The 16,989-nt window shown below is 44.5% G+C and overlaps 1 protein-coding gene across 10 annotated transcripts in view; it reads left to right on the forward strand.

Moving 5' to 3' along the window:
• The window catches only part of Atxn1 (ataxin 1), a 405,898-nt gene that overhangs the window by 266,159 nt on the left and 122,750 nt on the right, over positions 1–16,989 (forward strand). For 9 of the 10 annotated variants that reach the window (XM_029468382.2, XM_029468383.2, XM_029468379.2 and 6 more), the window contains one exon: positions 30–154. The exons of the other annotated variant lie outside the window; for it this stretch is intronic. The gene's annotated coding sequence lies outside the window, so the exon portion shown is untranslated. The remainder of the gene's footprint in view (positions 1–29; positions 155–16,989) is intronic. 10 annotated transcript variants of the gene reach the window in all.

The following is a 16,989-nucleotide window of genomic DNA, read 5'->3' on the forward strand; positions in this document are numbered from 1 at the left end:
CCTTTCTTTCTGGGTTGTTCTCATGCCAGGTATTTCTAACCTCTCTGCGAAAGAAAGAAAGACACCACCAAAACCTGGGCGGCCCAGCTGCTGAGGGAAGTTTCCATGGTGAAGTCTCAGGGAGGCTTCCTGGGAGCAGAGCATAGTGAATGCTGTAAGTGAACAACTGTCTGCGGACTTGCCTTGTAAAGATGGGTGAGCCCAGTGGGAGGGGCTGCTAGTGTGAGCTCTGGGTGTTGCCCAATGTGAGGGGCTATCAGTGTGAGCCCTGGATGATCGCTCGTTTGTTTTGTTTTGTTTTGTTTTGTTTTTATTAACTACATACTTATCTTTCCCCTAGCTGCTGTGGAGCAGAGCTGATGGTCTGTTTGTACAGCAAAAGTGAATTACAGGGTTCTATGCTCTTGCGATTGGCATAGTCGGTGGTATCAAATGTATAGGGCAATATTGGCTACATTCCTCTAGCATGATGAATGAGATGAGGATTAAAGGCCTGGATTTCCATGAGTAACTAATATTATTATATGTCTTGGGTTTCTTTCACTTAACCAGAATGTTTGTTGCTGGGTTTTTTGTTGTTGTTGTTGCTACTGTTGCTGTTGTTGATTTGGTTTCGGGTTTTTGTAGTTGTTGCTTGGTTGATTAATTTGGATTTTGTTTCTGTTGTTTTGGTTTTGGGTTTTGTTTGCTTGCTTGTTTTTAACGTTCAAAATGTCAGGCCTGTATGGAAGAATGGTTATTTAGGGTTTTTCTCTGTTTTAGAATTGGCTAATTTACTGGCTTTTATCAGGGTGATTGTCTGTGATGTTGGGATTAGTAAACTGTACTTCATGTCAGCTGAAGACACTTGACAAGTTTCAGTGTCTGTAGTTGATAAAGTGGCCCACTCTGAGCTTCAAGGAGCTTACTTGCTGTGAAATTTGAAATGGGTTTGCCTAGATCTGCTGTTTGAGTGTGACTGTCACACACACACACACACATACACCACACACACCACACACACATTCCACAAAATCTAGGAGAGTGTTGACCAGGAAAGAATATATATAACCACAGGAAAGTCCTGGATAGCCAGTTGATACTGCTGGGGGGGGGGAAAGTAATAATATCTTTGCCTTTTAGAACATAAAGAGCCAACTTCAATTAGAATCTGGGTGTGTGGTATACATGTAACTGGACATTTTATAACATATATATTATAAATGTTGAACTTTCTAGGTCTTTTTTAAAAATCATACTTATTGCCTATGTGTATTGGGGGAGAGGTTGAATGTCGGGGTCAGAGAATAGCTTGTTATTAGGTTCTTAGTCACTGAAGTTTAAGTGGTCAGGCTTGGTAACCTGTGCCCTTACCCACTGAATTTCTTGGTGACTCAGTCACAGTTACTTTTCAGTCTTTTATCACTTACTCTTTATGATTGCCTAAAAGATTTCATAAAGTTGAGATAGATACATCAAATATCAGAGAGAAAAAGGGTATTAATGTCAAAAGAATTCTCAAAACCATCTTGTGATATATATTAAAATATTTATCCCTATTTCCTAGTGGTTTAATAGTGTTGCCAAAATTAACTCCTTCAGCTTAAAACTTCCTGGAACTGGAGAGACGGCTCAGAGGTTAAGGGCACATGCTACTCTTCCAGAGGCCCAGAGTTCAGTTCCCAGCACCCACATCAGAGTAACACACTATTCTATGTGACTATAGGCAAGGAGATTCAGTGCCCTCTACTGGCCTCCATGAGCAACTGCACCTATGGAACACACTTGAATTTAAATGCGATACTTTGCTGCCCCTCATTGTAGTTGATGGAAGGTGCTGCTGCTTTAGCGTGTTTTCACTGGTGGGTGTGCTCCTGTGGATTCTATAAGTTTGTGACTTTCCCTGGAACCCATGGCCATGTCCTTTATTCTTAGTCATACTGTTAAGGTCAAATATATCAATGACCCTAGGCAGGTCACCACTCCCATCACCACCAAAGAAAGTGTTATTTTATAAATCTGTGGGTTGCTGTATGCCTCTTATTCATTAAGCAACAGACATGTTGGTTTAGGGCTGCAGCATGGGGGGAGAATTGTATAAGTTATTTTCTCATAAAAGTTTTCGTCATGCTCACGGACAACTCTGGGATCCTGTTGGGTTTAAGTTTTAGGGCGTTTCACCGCAAACACTGCTGGGCAGGTCACTTGCTGGCATCATGATGTTTTCTAAGTTGCTGTTTTCCTGGGAAGCATGAGTCTTACAGAAAGTCACTCTCAGGCCTAACTTCAGTTTAAATGAGAGGAATTACTTTGGTCCAGGCCAGCTTTGTGACTGTTACAGTGGGTTTGCCTTTTTCACTGTTGCAATTAAGGGCTTATATCAGACCTCAGGCATTATTGGAAGTTCTCAAAGGTCCTGAAGAGTAAATTCAGAGATACCACATGGCCAACTCTAAGGCACTTGAAGAATCCCCCCTGTAAACAGAGCAAGCAGAGAGGAAGAAAATGTGAAACTCCAGTGACCTCCTCAGGCATGCTTCGAGGACTTTCTTTTCACTGCTTGAATTGCTTGAACCTTGCCCCACCCTTCTAACCCTCGGTTTCTATTTTCAGCTGGTCCTCATGCCCTGAGAGCCTTGAGGCCCGTGCCTCGGAAGGGTGTGACAAACAGGGATCGCCAAGGAATGTGTATTTGCACGCAGACGGGTATGAGTGTGGGTGTTGTCAGGTGTGAGCAGTGATCACAGCATCATCGGCCAAGCGGCCCAGCCTCGTCAGCTCCTGCAGACAACGCCTCAGCCTGATTACTCAGGCCTGTCTCATTAGCAGCTGCTCCCTTCTGTCACACTCTTCCTAACAGTTGGCCTTTACCCACAGAGGTGTGTGTGTCTCCACCTGGCTCTCAGAGAGCTGAGAGGCTTCAAGCCTTGCACAGGAAGGGGAAGGCACTGAAAGCTGAAGGAGGAGGAGTCAGGAGACCTGAGTTTTGTAGTTGATGTGGCAAGTGGCCATGTGACCTGGGTCTCACACACACACACACACACACACACACACACACCCGGTGACACATTTCAAGATGGACAACAAGAGAAATGGAAGTCAATGACCTCTGCAATTGTAGCTTTTGTGTCGAGTGTCACCGAGACGTTGCTCTGCTGCGAAGCAGATCAGATCCTCCTTTTTCCTCATTCACTCCTTAAAAAACCAATGGTTTGCTATAACCTAGGTTTCCGGTGCTTTGGGCTTAATGCATTGAGTGTAGCCTTCTGATGTAATGATGGCTTAGCACAGCACTTCTCAACCTGTGGGTCCTGGCCCCCTTTGGGGGGGGGGGTCAACCAACCCTTTCACAGGAGTCGCCTAAGACCATCAGAAAACACAGATATTTACATTATGATTCACGACAGTAGCAAAGTTACAGTCATGAAGTATCAGTGAAAGTAATGTTATGACCGGAGGTCACCACAACCTGAGGAACCACGTTAGTAAGGTTGAGAACCACTGGCTTAGCAGCTAAAGGGGCTCACAACAATTCTAACAATATATATTCAGTCCTCCAGCCCCCACGTGATCGAAGGAGAGACCCAACTCCTTCAAATTGTCCTCTGATCTCCCTATACTTTGACATGGTGTGTGTATGCCCAGATATATTTGTAGACATGCAAAAGTGATTAAATCTAATAACGCTTAAGATGTCCTTATTTTTAATTGTACATATGTATGCATACATGAGTGATAATACCCTCGGCGGCCAGAAGAGGGTATCAGATTCCCCGCTGCGGGAATTACAGGCTAATAGAAGCTAGACAATGTGGGTGCTGACAGCTTAGCAAGCCCAAGCAGTCCTCCTGTCTCCATGCCCTGCCATGGTTTTGAGGTCACATGTGTCTCATGGCCATGTTTGACTTTTTGTTTAAGTGTTGGAGAGTCACAGTCTTATCCACTGATCTCACTGCAGTGTAGGAGTAGATGCTAAATGTCTATGATATGTGTGATATTGCTGTGGGTAGGGAAAGCATTTAAGGCCATCATATTATAGTGTAATTATTAGTGAGCCTGGGGGATTTTGGGGTACTTAAAAAGCAAAATTCTACCCCATGCCTTTCCTCCTCTTTTCCAACTGAGTGGTTTGTGGTTTCTTGTCTATGAGCAGCCTACACGTGACTGTCTACAGATGGCGATCTTTTTATCTCTTATAGCCCCGTCATTTCATTGACATCTGCGTTCCCTTTTATTCCTGGCATGGAGCTGGGCCGGAAGTGCTGCATAACATGGGAAGTTAGCTAAGCACAAGGTCACAGGGAGCGTTCCCCCTCTGGCATACCACTTAGAGGAAAGAAATAGTGGGTTACTTCAGATGAGGCCCAGCTTCTGCTCTGTGGTGTTTGGGAGGAGAGAAAGCTACCAGAAGCCAGTTTTGGAAGGCCACATCAGACTGCCCTGCTTCTGAGGATGACAGGAATGAAGGTGTCCCAAAGCTTGAGTGTTTTTCCAGCCCTTTATCAGAATAACTGCTTAGAATACCACTTAGAGCGCGCCTAGGAAGAATCAGGCAAAACCAAACAGCACTCTGCCTGTTCAAACAGCACAGAGACAAGGGGTGTGAATTCTGGTCTAGGAGTAAGAGAACCACACGCGCACATTCTTCTAAGAACACTCAAGTGGTTTCCTGATGTGTCTGTCAGGTCAGAGTTTTTAGGTTTGCATCTATGATACCAATTTCTAGATGTCATACAAACATTCTGAAATAGGTAAGAGGGTCTAAGAGAGGATGTTTTATTATCAGCTGTGTGTGTGTGTGTGTGTGTGTGTGTGTGTGTGTACAGGGGGTTCCCTCCACATGTTTAGTCCTTGTTTGAAATTGCAGATTGGCCTGCAGACCACAGGTGAGGAGGCTCTGTCCTTTTCCATGCAGGATTCTACAAGGATTTCCTGTCTTGCTCATTTGAATCTCTCCCCTCACCTCCTTCAAATCTCACTTAAGGTAGCTTCATTCATTTCGGGCCGCTTCCTTTGTATGTTACCCGGAGAATGAACCTCTTGGAGACCCGAATATAGGCCATTCTCTCTGAGAGGAGACTTAACTGTTGCTCTCTGAGTTGCTTGGCCAGGTCCAGCCATTGCAGGCACAGACGCTCTCCTCAGCTCCCTCCACCCCCCAGCAGTCTCACAGAAGGAAAGAGCTGTGAAAAGAAGAGAGTCTGTGAACTCCTGCCATATCTGTGTTGGGGGTGGGGGGAGTGGGGATAGGAAGGGGTGGAGCGGCCTAACCGACTGTGGCGATTTCTAACTGACCTTTCGAATACTATTTGTTAAAAGAAGGTTATGAACCAGGAGAAGATCTCAGTCCAGGGTGCAGGACTGATCTATCTCTGTACGCTGTGCTCAGGAGCTTATCTCAGAAGCGCTCCACTGGAGTTGGAGATGCCAAGGCACTCAGGTGTGCCAAGAGGGGTGCTGGGCAGAATTACTCAGAGCAGTGTTTCTGGGAGCCTCTGCCTTAAACCTCCTAGCAAGGAAATAAGGTCAATCCATACTTGTGTGTGCCCCAAGAAGTGTGAAACACTGAAAGATAAAACTTGTATTAGCTGCTTTTGAGTCAGGCTACCTGAGATCTCAGAGCCAGACTTTTGTCACTAGAGATTTGGGGATCTAATGCTTTACTGTATAGTAGATTATTGCTAAGAAGACTCTTAGATAGAAAGATCCGATTTATCTTCTTTCATCTGGTTGAATAAATTACATGATTCTGTGAGAGCGGTTTGCAGAAACACAGAACCCCTTTAGATGAGGCAGCAAACTGCATTCTTTGAAGCCTATTTTGAAGCAAGTTAGTCTTTCTTTGCAAGGTCTTTCTTTTTTTTTTTTATCTATTTGTGCTTATGTTCCTGAAACAATTGACCTCACCAAAATTGAAATAGAAAGAGGATGGCATACAAATAATGATCTTCGTTCACAGTCTTTTGAGGTTTTGTTACTGTTGTTGTTGCTGTTGTTGTTGCTGTTGCTGTTGTTGTTGTTTGCTTGTCTGTTGATACTGGGTCTCCCATAGCTCAGGTTGGCCTCAAACTGTTATCCAGCCAACGGTGATCTTGAACTCCTAATCCTCCCATATCTCCATGCCAAGTTCCGGAAGTCCGGGCAAGTGCCATGTTCAGCTTTTGAGAATTTGCCTTGGTAACTGAGGCAAAATCTTTGGAGCATGCCCGTTAGGCCCTTAACCAACGTTTTCCTGTAAATTCTACTTCTTTCTTGAGCATATATGCACAAGTTCCTGAGACGGTCTCCCTTCCGTTCTTGAGTGCCTGGCAGTTGAATGTATTTGCTGGTGATGCTGGCAGAAGCGGCCAACAGACCCACAGCACGAGTCCCAGAGCTAGGGTATGCCACTACTTCAGTCAGGATGTCTGTCGTCTTCACCAACACCGGGACACCTCATTTTTACTGATCTTAAACCCTCTTGCTAAGATCATTTTTGGTTTCTGTTCATTTCTGATATTTTTCCCCCCTTCTGGAACCTTTGTTGCTTGCACAGGAGTGATTTTTTTTAAATATGCTGTACATTCTTCATTCCTGGGGTTTTGTAAGCACTGTCAAACTCACTCCATAGAACAAAGCACTGGCCACAAAGCTCCCTTTTCCATTATGACAGCCCTAGATTTCTAGTCTACTTTGCCTTTTCTTTCTTCTCCAAGGAATGGGACAGTAAGAATAGGGGCTGGGGGATGACGAGATGGCTCAGTGGGCAAGAACACTGACTACTCTTCCAAAGGTACTGAGTTCAAATCCCAGCAACCACATGGTGGCTCACAACCACCTGTAATGAGATCTGACTCCCTCTTCTGGTGTGTCTGAAGACAGATATAGTGTAGTTTATGTATAAAAATAAATAAATCTTTAAAAAAAAGAATAGGGTGCTGGGTTTATTTGTTTGTTTGTTTGTTTGTTTAAGGCCACCATTACTTGTGCAAGCAGATTTTTCTCTTTAACCACCTCAGTTTTTCTACCTGCCTCTGGCTGGCTGTCACACTTGTACTTCTGAATAGATTTTCTCCCTGGACTCTCAGGATACTAATAAACAAAACCTATTAATGTCAGTGGATTATTGCTTAGCTGCTACTGGTACACATGCTTTGGAATAGAGTCACTATCCTGGGCCTGAAGGGAGTCCCCTGTCCCCTTTTCATGCTCCTTTTGGGGGGTCAGAGCAGCTAGCCTTGGCCATCTCAGTGCTATCATTGGGGTTTGCCTTTGATGTTCCTAGCTCTCCTGGTGATCTGTTTCTGTGCCTCAGCTGTGTTGCCAGTTGTCATAGCAACCTGTTGGCAGGTGCTTCCCTAAAGACAACCAAAGGAGTGGAAATGGACATGGGAGGCCTTGAGGGGGCCAGGAACGGAGCTGGCAGTCACCTGGCACAGAGAGGATTTTACATTTCCTTCATCTGGGCCAGCCTCCAGGAGCAGGATGTCACTTAGTGACTTAGGTAGACCATGGGAGTGCCATTTACTGAAGATCAAACAGTACATGGGCTGGTGCAGATACATTCCCTCGGAGAGGAGCAAGCCAACTAGTAGCTAGCCAGCTAGTGGATCATCCAGGCAGTGTGTGGGATGTTTGGGATATCAATGCACTTGATAGTACTGTGTGTGTGTGTGTGTGTGTGTGTGTGTGTGTGTGTGTGTGTGTATGTGTGTGTAAATTGGGTTAATGTTTTGCTGATAATCAGCACTAGTGTTCAGAGTTGGGGATGTGACCTAGGAAGAACCAGGGGTCAGGAGATGGAGGAAGAATGAAGGGAACACCAATCCACTGATCTTGCCTCCATTTCCTGTTGACTGGTCTGGCCTGAAAGCTCCCAGTGTCAGGAGAGCGTTCCTACTGGGCCCCAGCAATCCACCTCCGTGCCCAGCCCTGAAGCAGAACACTGCTCACCTGTGTTCTGCCCTCCAAGTTCTCTCCTCCTCCCATTAGACCACAATGAACTGGCATCAAATGATGCCTGCCATTTTCTGACTTGGAACCAAACAAATAGAAAAAGTCTAAAAGTCTGTGGCCTTATTTGACCTCACTTTAAAAAAAAATAGTGTGTGTGTGTGTGTGTGTGTGTGTGTGTGTGTGTGTGTGTGATATGTGTCTGTCTCTGCCTGGTCTGCCTGTATGCCTGCCTGCTTGCCTGCCTGTCTGCCGTCTGTCTTTCTATGTGTGCGAGTGCCTGGCCTTAGAGGCAGTGGTCAGCCTTCTGACATGGGTGCTGAGAGCTGAACTCTGGTCCTCTGGAAGAGCAGCAAGTGCTCTTATCCACAGATTCACTGTTCCAGCCCAGACTTTGCCAACCTTTCTTTAATTCTAAAACTAATTAGTCATCTGAAGTTCCATAGCCATTTCTTTGTAAAAGCTTTGGCTAGTGAATTTAGCTGACATTTTCCTCTAGAGATGTCAAGTCACTTTTTTTATTTTTAACAGAGAGAGACTGAGGGTGGGCCTTTGCAAGGAGATGGAGAAGCCAGGAAACCTGAGGAGAGGGGTATCCTAGGGCATTTGAGACGCACAAGGGATACAGAATCCCATCTTACCTGTGTCTTCATTAAGACGGAGTCCCTCTGCTTTTGGGATTGTTTGGTCCTCTTAAGGACCACAGTCGAGGCAAGTGTGTGTAACTCTGTTCACCATGGCAATGATGCTGGTGGGGACCTAACCAGGCAAGGCAGGCATCCCTCATGAACTCAGTGACCAATCAGATCCTCTTCCAGAGCCAGAAGAGGGATAAATAATTTAATGAGACCCGAGACTTGAATCAAAAGAGATGACTTGGGTGAAAAAGGGAACTTCAAGGAAAAACTGGCACTTGCAAGTGTGTTTAACTGTCTCCTGTGAAGTAAAATCATGGGCTGGGAGGTAGCTCAGCTGGTGGAAAGCTTTTTTTTTTTTTTCTTAGCATGTAAAAGCCCCAAGTTTCATCCCCAGCACTGCTTCACTGATAGGTATGGAGGCACAGGTCTGTAATCCCAGGACTTAGACAGTAGCACCAGGAAGATCCCAAGTGGGTTGAAGACCAGACTGGGCTCCATGAAAGTCCATTTCAAAATGAGCACAGGAGAGGTCAAGTAAAGCAGGTTTGTTAGACAGCATATAGCCTGCACAGCTTACTCATTATTCTAAGTGATTAGCATAATAGAAGACACTTTGTGTACCTGGAATAATAATATCTCCTAAAGTGCAGTTCTGTACTATAGAAGGGGGTGGTTTTTAAAGATGATTCTATAATTCCTAATTGCATACTTTGTGTAAGTACTCATTATCATTAATAGCTCACTAGCATAAAGACAGCTCCTTCATGTTGACATGATCCAGAAATACAATGACTGTGAGTGACATTTCAGTTAGAAGACAACAATATCCAGATTTGATGATAGCTCCTTACTTAAATTACGCGAGCGCATGCATGTGTGTGTGTGTGTGTGTGTGTGTGTGTGTGTGTGTGTGTGTGTGCGTGTGTGGAGAGAGAGAGGGGGGGGTATGGGGGAATCCATTCTCTCCCTCTACAATGTAAGTTTTAGGGACTGAACAGAGGTCATCCAGATTGGCAGAAAGCATCTTTACCTGCTGGGCCACTTGCTGACCCTGGTGGTTGTTTGTTTTTGTTTTTTTTTAAGAAATTTGGTGAGGTCAGTGATAACCAACTCAGCAGCCCAGGAGTGAGAGGACCTGTCAGAACTATCTGTGTGTGGAAGCTGAGGACACTTGGAATTTTAGGTGAATTTTTGGTATGAGTCAAACTGAAAGGTATAGGGAAGAGATGTGAGAGCTTTACCTATATAAAGCACAGGGAGATTCCCAGTAACTATCAGTATGAGTGGACCTGTGAAACGGAAGCATGTGACGATACATGTGACATCGTTAACAGATCGAGGTAGCAGTATAGAAAAAAAAATGTCTAAAATTGATGCTCTGACATTATAGACAGGAGAAAGCCCGAAGACAAAGATCTGTATTCTTTGGTCTTACTCTAGCAGATATTGACTGAGTGTTTGCAAACGCTGGGCATTCACAACAGCTAAGGAGTTTTCAATCACTAGGGATGGAAATAAGAAAATAAGCAACTCTTTATACCATGAGCAGAGTTCTCCCAATGCTACCTTCAGCATCCTGTGGATACAAACCAGTGTAATATCTTCTGGGATCAAGCCTTTATCCTCATACCTGAGGTATGATTGGGTGTCAACCATAACACTAGAGTGGGTAGCAGTCAGCATATACAGTGTAACAAGTGATTCCAAGGTATTGTGTCGTACAAACAGACTGTACTGTGATTCTGCAGGTCACTGTGCTAGCTCAACTGAGACGTATTATTGGAATGGTTGCTGGAAAGCTTCACAGGCTATAGGGATAGGGACCTTCAGTTTGCCCAGCTTATTTTAACTCTGATGTCTCTTATCCTCTGGTAAGCTAGTCAGAGCTCCTGCTTACCCACTCCTCCCTCTCCTTTTCCTGATTCTCCCCTGAGTGTGTTCGTACTTTTTTGTTTTCTGAGATGATGTCTTACTCTGTAGCCCAGGCTGGCCCGGAATCCATAGCAATCCTTCTGCCTCGACTACTCAAGTGCTAGGGTGGCAGGTGGTAAGACACCATGCTCAGGTAAGATAGAGTTTCTCCATACTGCAATCCCAGGCATCCAAAGAGTAGTAAAAGAGAGAAAAATCTCACTCATGTGTTCTTTCACATTTGTTAATTTCTCTTTAGCCACAAAGAGCCAATTACCTAGTAGGTTCAACTCAGGGGATCTAGCTTTCTCTGGCTCTATTCACACAGAAAACAACATGTACAAAGCTCAATGCAAGAGGACACGGCATGCTGGGAAAACTCCAAGAGTTCAGGAATGGCTACACAAAAGCATGTGAGAAATGTCAGAGGAGATCTATGTATCTATGAATCTGTGTATGTATGTATTTGAGACAGGGTCTTGCTCTATAGCCCTGGTTTGCCCAGAGCTCACTCCTCCCCTGTGTAGATCAGGCTGGCCTAAAATTTGGTGGCGATTCTTCTGCCTTCACCTCACAAATGCTAGTGTTTCAGGCCTGAACCACCACACCTGGCTTGAAACATATCGCAAATACAGACGAATAGCCACTTCAAGCTTTTACACAGGATGCTGACATGATTGGTAGGGTGCCTAGCAACACAAAGTCTAAAAGCACTTAACATCATCCCCAGGAAGACAGCCCAAGGATGGCTAAGGACAAACAGGATGAGCAAGACTCAGAGATGGTGCAGAGTTCACAAGCACCTTTGAAACAATACAACCAGAAGAGAGGTTGGGGGTTTCTAAAGGCACAACAGAGAGCAGCAAGCTCCAGACCTGCCCACTGTCTGCTTCAAGGGGAAGTGCTGAGCATGGGGGATGGGCTTAGCCCAGCTCTTACTGAATCCCACAGACCCTTGTTGTCAACAGAACCCAAGGGACTAATGGCTCAAGGATGCTCTTCGAATGTGACTGCCTGTATTATTACTGTCATGGGTCAGTCCAGTGGACCACCCTTCTCCTTTCAACACACTTTTCCCTCTTATGCTCAAAATAGGCAGCGTGCCCCAGGTGGTCTGAGGGCTCTCTTTCTCAAAAAAAAAAAAAAAAACTCTCTAAACTTGGATTGGACCAGTGCTCACCCACTCATTTCCAAATATGACCCATAATATACATTTCAGTGTTAGCTTTTAAACATACTAGAATGGAAATGAGTGTTTCATTTCACTAAATTCAAATTCAAAAGTGAGAGTGAGAATAACCTGTGGTTTCTATAAGTATAGTCAGGGACTCTGAAACTTGCGTGATGCTGGGTGGGTGGGAATTGCAGGCTCTTTCTCAGCTCTCTGCATTATAACTCCAGTGTTTAAAATGTGGTGGAGAAAACCGGAAAGGCCCCTACATGTGCGTGAAGTGCACAATTCACCAGATTTCTTTGTGGGTTTTTTTTTCCTGCTTAAAAAGAGGAAATCTAGAGCCCTGCAAATGGCCTGTGCCTCCTGTTTTCTCTTTATTCCCACTTAGGTCTCAATGTTTACTATGAGAGAAGCCACGGAACCCTAGGGCCTGGATATGGTCCTCTAGGATGGGGCAGGCCACTTGATTATCTCAGATTCAGATGTTTTGCCGCTTGCTTGAAAAGCCTTTTAGAAAGATCATCAGGTGAGACGGGTCGGTCTTTATCTTGTGGTCAGTGATGGGAACCTTGCGTGCTCCAGGGGCAGGGGGTAGTGAGTATAAGGGGTGGCTGGAGGCTCAGCCCCTCTATATGCTGCTGACTGAATGGGTGCCCCATCAACACCAGAGTCTGAAAAATCCCTGGGTGCGATCCCAGCCCACAGGCATCCTTGACTGCTGAGTAACATAGCAAGCATTTTAGACATTTTTTTTTTTTTAATCAGAGAGTCTCAGTGAAAGCCTCATGTAGAGAACTGATAAAGAAACGTGTGATAAGGGGTAAATCCCACTCCTAATTTCAAGTGCCCAAATATGGAGAGCTTCATGCTCAAGTGAACTGGAAAGAAAAAGAAGGAATGGCTTGGAATGCCTGAGTCTGCTTATTTGCTTTAATAGCAGGCCCGATGCATAAACATTGACTCATTGCCCTCTATACCGAAAGGAAGAAAGGGTTTGCCACGCTCACTCCCTTCTGGCACTCAGAACAGTGTTTGGAACCAAGGCCAGGGGGAATAAAGGCGCTTGGCACTGGAGGGGACTGGAGAAGCTGCCACCTTATGCTTCCTGTCGCTGTTCAAACATGTAACCTTGTGTGACACTTCACATATGATGTTAGTGACTGGACACGTTGTTCCAGAGGGCATGGATCAGTGCAGAAGGACATGGGATCTTGTTATTGGAAGATGGGGCCAGCGAATGGAGGCCGCTGCCTGTGTGTTGTTACACTGAGCTACGGTTCGCTAGCTCATAGTCTTCAGTTGCCCATCCCGTCTGATTCCTTCAGTACTGGGACCCTGCTAAGTACCTCCTGGCGCTTGCTTCCTTGGAAGGTGACATACATTTAAGTCTGAAAGAGTGTGTCTGTGTGCAGAGCCACTCTTGATGGCCTCCTTGATTAGTGTATGGGGTAGTCATCGGAATTTGAAAGACCGGCGTGAGATTGATGAATGCCTGTTGAGTATTGCATGTGTCTTACAAAGGAAGATAGGCATGGGGATCTATTGAGAGCATATGGATCTCTCACCTTTCTGATGTACATTCTCTGGGTATGACAACAGTGAATTCTCCCTTTTCTCATGTACACACAGGTACATACACATATGCATCACACCCCAGACATCCTTTGCTGAAGCCCTCTTGGCTGCAGAGAGCGGAGAGAACACCAGGAAACAAGACAATTTGTGTTCATTAGGCTTCCTAGCTCTGCAATCTGGGCACAATGGCACAGTTATGAGCTATGATTTTCTTTAACCTTCTGCTCTATCTAGTCTGTTTGTTTATCCTGTTATATCATTAGAGAATTAGATTTCCTGGATATTTTTGTTTGCTCTTTTTTTTTTTTTTTTTTTTTTTTTGAGATAGTCTCATGTAGCTTAGGCTAACCTCTAACTCACTAGGTAGCCAAGGATGGCCTTGAACTCTTGATCCTCTTGTTCCTCCCTTCCAAGTGCTGAAATTATAGGATGTATTGTCCCGCCTGGCTACATTTTATTTCTTTAAACCTAATCTCTGATCACACACACTTCAGGTACCACACCAACTTTATTATTTATTCCTTCCGGGCCTTAAGTTATTCACATAGTTCTATTTATAAAACTAAAAACTCAGTTCTGGAGAGATAGCTTAGCAGTTAAGAGCTCTGTTGGCTCTTCCAGATCTTGAGTTCAATCCCCAGCAACCACATGGTGGCTCATGATCATCTACAGTGTGATCTGATGCCCTCTTCTGGCATGTAGGCATACATGCAGATAGGGCACTCATATACATTAAATAAGTAAATCTTTAAAAAAAGAAAACCTGAAAACTCAAAATTAGTTTCTGTTATTAAATTGTGTTGTTGTGGTTGGATTGCTTCGTGGAAAATGTGCTGCCTCTCTGAAAGCCTCTTTTCTAGTCTGTAGCTATCATTTTTGTTGTCCTGAGAGGAGACTTTCAGTGAGAAGGGAATGCTTTAGGATGAGAGAAAAGAACCACGCCTGTACCCAGAGGTCGTCTGTGAAATGCAGAAAGCTTCAAAGTCAAACGGTTTGATTTCAGGGCATCCCTTATGACCTCTCAGTAGACCTCAGCTTTCTTTCCCTTTCCAATCACATCTGGCCCCTGTGGATATTATAATGTGATAGAATGCATTTAACAAGTTTCTGTCTCTGCCATTTTTAAGTCTGCAGTTCAGTGGTATTGATAGTGCTTCTTCCTTTCATCCACGTACCAATCCATCCATCCATCCATCCATCCATCCATCCATCCATCCTACCATCCATCCATCCATCCATCTATCCATCCATCCATCCATCCATCCATCCATCCATCCATCCATCCATCCATCCATCTACCCATCTATCCTACCATCCATCCATCCATCCATCCATCCATCCATCCATCCATCCATATATCCATCTATCCTACCATCCATCCATCCTCCCATCCATCCATCCATCCATCCAGCCATTCAGACCTCTTCTCTCTTTGAGAATTGAATCTGGGTTCATCAAGCTGGCTCAGTGGGTAAATATGAGAGTAAGTCTCATGACCTGAATTCAATCCACATGATGGAAGGAGAGAACTGATTCCCACATGTTATCTCTAACCCTCACACAGGCATTGCGGCACATGTGTATGCATGCACAGACTCACACCACAAATGCATAAGATAAATAATTAAAAACTCACAAAAATCTTCCTGAATTGGACCCTATAGCAATAACTCCCCATCCTTCCCTCTCCAAGTCCCTTGCAGCCACTTTCCACCTTTATAATTCTGCCGACTCTAAGGCCCTCCTGTGATTAGACTCCTACAGTATTTGCCCTTCTGCGACTGGTGGTTTCACTTAGCACAGTGTTTTCAAGCTCCACCTACATTGTGCATGCATCAAATTTTCTTTTTAAGGTTGAATATTGTTCCATTGTACAGATAACCCACATCCATCGATGGACACCTGAGTACTTCCATCTTTGGGTTATTGTGAACAATGTTGCTGTGAACCTGGATGTAGAAGGCTCCTCCTCAACTTTCTGTCTTGTGTCTTGTACCAAAAAAAAAAAAAAAAATGCTGCAAGGTTTTTAGAGAGAACAGCAGACAGATTTTCTACTTAGTAATTTTATTTGAAGTTTCTTCTTTAGAGACCTCCTACTTGTGGCCTGAAAAGCTCCAGACAGCAAGCATTCAGTTCTCAAATGTAAGACAGAATTTTCAACTTGTTTTCTATAGAGTGCAAATGCTTCTGGGGCATAGGGCACCGATGTCCTATGAGCACCATGTTATGCATGTGCTTAGTGGAGCCCGTCTTGTTCCACTTTGCCCCAGTTCCTGGCAGCTTGTTCCCTGTTGCTGTAAATATCACTCTGCCAGGGACTTGTTTATATTTTCTTCTCCTGATAGAATGGAAGCTTTCTGACAACTGGGCATGGTGAGACCCAGAAGATGTGTAGATCAGCTCTCATTCTTGCTGCTTCCATTCAGAAGAGGCACCACTGAGTCAGCTGTGTCCCAAAGGAAGGTGACAAGTCAGAAAGCATTCTCTGTGGCCCTGAAAAAAGAAATCTCAGAATTGCTCTCAGTGTCAGTGGCCCCATGGTCAGGCATGGCTGTTCTAGAAGTGTACACCCACAGTCAGGCATGATCATGCACATTTTATCTTAGTTCACCATCTCTGGATGTCCTCTTAGAAAGGGGAGATGCTTTGTGCTGGCTTGCAGTTGGGTACCCAATGGTCTACTGGAAGCCCATACCCCAGGGACAGCATGCTTTGTCACTGAATTAGTGATGCCCAGTAATCTCACAGTGCAGGTGCTGTCTTGGAAACAGCAGTCACTCTGAGAACAATTTGATGCTAAATCCCCCTTTTGAAGTAACAACTTGTCCTGAGCTGAGTTACCACTCGAGCCTCCAGCTGCAATGATGCTGCTGTTATGACTAAAAGCTGACACATTTTTATTCCTCTTATTGTGACTTTAAGTGCTGTTCTGATGATTTTTGCTACAATCCCCTGTGTAAAGGGTGAGAAGAGGTGTAGAATATTCACTGGGCAGTTGATGGAAACAGACGCAGGATGCTTTTCACCAAGAGTACATTCATGTTTTATACAGACAGGAAAAACAGAGATAAGTGGGCTCCTCAGACATTCTTTTATCCCTCTTTGAGGCAATAGCTCATCCACTTCCCCAACTAACTGGGTTCTACAGGGCTTTTAACAGTTAATAGAGTTTAAAGTTTACGGCATTAAGATTATCCTTCTCTATCCTGGACAAGACAGTAAAACTGAAAGTGCTGGGATGATGTAGGAACTCTGGTCAATAGCTAAAGGGGGATTCGTGCCAAGAAAAAGGGAGAGTCAGAAGCAAAGGACCATGGGCGGAAGGTACTTCCTAAAGTAGATTGTAAGTAACTTGTGTCAGAGGGAAACTGATAGACAAGTGCTTTTCTGTCCTGCCTTCCCATACTCCAGGGACAACCATGCTTCTTGCACTACCTTTATCCAATCAAGCATCAGAACCCAGCATTGACAGCTGAACCACTCTCCCATCTACTGTACTGGTAGGTCCTGGCTGTACAGACATTCCGGTCCATGCTACTTCAGCCTTTGAAGTGAATGGTTGACATCATGAGATATTTTTGTATATCTGTGCATTTAATGGTATTTGTAGCCTAGATATTATTTTTTTAATAATAGACCAACCAAGAAACCTTTCTGTCTTGGGAGTTTTAAGCAGGGAGTATAGAGGCTAGCAGTGTGTTGGGGGTTGACCTCTCTCCCCAAGGCGTTTTGCGTTGGGTTGTTTTGCTTTGTTTCCGTTCCAACCATTACTTCAGATG

The sequence above is a fragment of the Mus caroli genome, unplaced genomic scaffold, assembly GCF_978045245.1.
Source record: "Mus caroli unplaced genomic scaffold, Mus_caroli_1 scaffold_15, whole genome shotgun sequence".
Taxonomy (NCBI): Eukaryota; Metazoa; Chordata; class Mammalia; order Rodentia; family Muridae; genus Mus; species Mus caroli.